This window comes from Sinocyclocheilus grahami, unplaced genomic scaffold, assembly GCF_001515645.1.
Source record: "Sinocyclocheilus grahami isolate Dianchi unplaced genomic scaffold, SAMN03320097.WGS_v1.1 scaffold411.1, whole genome shotgun sequence".
NCBI classification, from domain to species: Eukaryota; Metazoa; Chordata; class Actinopteri; order Cypriniformes; family Cyprinidae; genus Sinocyclocheilus; species Sinocyclocheilus grahami.
Window position 1 is genome coordinate 674,572 of NW_015505590.1, and position 1,841 is coordinate 676,412.

Below are 1,841 nucleotides of genomic sequence, written 5' to 3' on the forward strand. Positions count from 1 at the left end.
AACTTTAGACCCTGAACAACACAATTTGTAGTTATGCTAACTTTATATATAAACACCATCATAGTTCCCTATCTATACTTCACTCATACTGCGTCTGCTAAGACGCTATATGAAAAAGTAATTTTTTTTCCTGAACTAAAGCCTTTTCAATAATGCAGTGTAACTGCATTACAGGTTCTGAACAGGTTCATGCAGTACACTTAAAATCAAACCAATGGCTCGGCTGTGGTGCTGCACGAACCTATAGCCACGAAGCCTGCCAAAGCCCGCCAGAATGTGCAGGGCCATCTGGCTATATAAGTGGGCACTTCGCCATAGGATTCAGATTTCTTCTCCTTCAGTGATGATGACGTTCTACGCTGATCTCCGCTGACTGAAGAGCCTGCTTGCCGTTGACACGCCTCCCAGTGGAACAGCGACCTCTCTGCTCGGCTGATTTGCCGCCTTAAGCGCCGCACAACAGTCGTCCAGCTTCCCCTGCCGCCATCTTCACCTTATAAAGAGCAAATATTTGCGGCGTTGTTTCAAATGCCGAGCCGTTATTACAGTATGTGCAGGTCTCCCCTGCACGCCAATGACGGCCACCGTGAGTGCGTTTCCTGCTTGGGGAAATCTCACGCGGAATCCGTGCTCACTGAGACGGATTGTTCCCACTGTGAGAACATGAGTCTCGCCTATCTGCGCTCGCAGATAGCTTTCTTTTCAAAAAGCGACTCCACCCCTCACGCTCTACCATTTTCTTCCTCCCAGGAGCCTTGAGGAAAAAACAGCAGGGCAGAGGATCGCAGCGCTCGGATGCGAGCAAGCTCATGTCCCGCGTGCCTCGTTCTCTCCCCATCCTCTTCACCCAGCCTGACCAGCGTCCCTCTGCCAGCGCGAGCGATCTGGTCTCGTTCGGTGGGAGTGATGACGAGCTGCCCCCCTGCCGTCGTCCGAGCCCAGCGATGTTAAGCCCGGGATGGATGCCAAATTACTCCGTGTCCTCCCAAATGCTGTCAAGGAGCTGGGATTGGAGTGGTCTCCACCAGAGGAGCCCTCCCACAGCCGTCTGGATGAGTGTGTCCTGCCGGGTCGCCGTCAAGCCCCTCGTCAGCGATCCTCTCCTTTTTTGCCGGAGGTCCATGACGAGCTCACCAGGTCCCTATACTCTGCACGTATCCATACTTCCGCTTCATCCGCCCTCACTTCGGTGGGCGGTGAAGATAGGGGATACGAGAAGCTGCCTCCACTGGATGAGTCAGTGGCCGCACATCTCTGCCTGCAAAGGCCGCCCATCCGTCCAAGCCGTGTACGACGACTTCAACCCTCGCTGGACGCGCCTACTCCTCAGCTGGGAAAGCGGTCTCGGCGCTCCATTCAATGGCGGTCCTCCAGGTCTTCCAGGCCAAACTCCTCGCTAGCACGGACGAGTCTGGCCCAGACCCAGCGACGCTCAGGGAGCTGAGAAGCGCACCTGGCTGTGTGCGCCACCAAAGCTACGGTTCATACTAAAGAGCGTTCCATGGCCAGTCTGACTTCCCGGGCCGAGGCATGGCAAGCTATCACCGGAGTGTCAGAGTGGGTTCTGGGGATAATAAAGCGAGGCTATTCACTTCAATTCGCTCTAAGACCCCCGTGTTTCAGTGTGGTGGACCCCACCCGTCCTGCGCTCCGAAGTGAGAAATCTGTTGGCAAAAGGAGCCATAGAGACAGTTTCTCCAGCTCAGAGCGAGTCAGGCTTCTACAGCCGTTACTTCCTTGTCCCCAAGAAGGATGGCGGCCTGCGGTCCATCCTTGATCTCAGATGCCTGATTCCCTGAGGCAGAAGGGAATCTGCATTCTCAATTACCTGGTCTTAAAAA